Source organism: Sinocyclocheilus anshuiensis, unplaced genomic scaffold (assembly GCF_001515605.1).
Source record: "Sinocyclocheilus anshuiensis isolate Anshui unplaced genomic scaffold, SAMN03320099.WGS_v1.1 scaffold306, whole genome shotgun sequence".
NCBI classification, from domain to species: Eukaryota; Metazoa; Chordata; class Actinopteri; order Cypriniformes; family Cyprinidae; genus Sinocyclocheilus; species Sinocyclocheilus anshuiensis.
In genome coordinates this window covers 1344352-1344637 of record NW_015544175.1, presented here as the reverse complement: position 1 = coordinate 1344637, position 286 = coordinate 1344352, and the positions used below count along the sequence as shown (strand labels likewise).

At 38.5% G+C, this 286-nt stretch overlaps 1 protein-coding gene across 1 annotated transcript in view; it reads left to right on the top strand.

Annotated features, from left to right (window-relative positions):
• The window catches only part of nbas (NBAS subunit of NRZ tethering complex), a 158103-nt gene that overhangs the window by 28871 nt on the left and 128946 nt on the right, over nt 1-286 (top strand). The gene's annotated exons all lie outside the window — the stretch shown is intronic.

Sequence of the window (286 nt, the reverse complement as noted above, 5' to 3'; positions counted from 1 at the left end):
AAAACCCATTATAAACGAGGCATTTGTTGCATCCAGTGGGGACATAATTACGGATTATACTGTCTTTTTACGTGTTCCATCGCGCCGCATAAACATAAAATCCATGTCTGCATTTGTGATCGGAGAAATGACAAACAACAAGCACTACTCTATACTGCTCAAAACTCACGTTTGAATCATCAGAGGCAAATTCTTTAAAGGGGTCATATAATGCGATTTCAAGTTTTCCTTTCTCTTTGGAGTGTTACAAGCTGTTCGTGAATAGATAAGATCCCTGAAGTTGCAA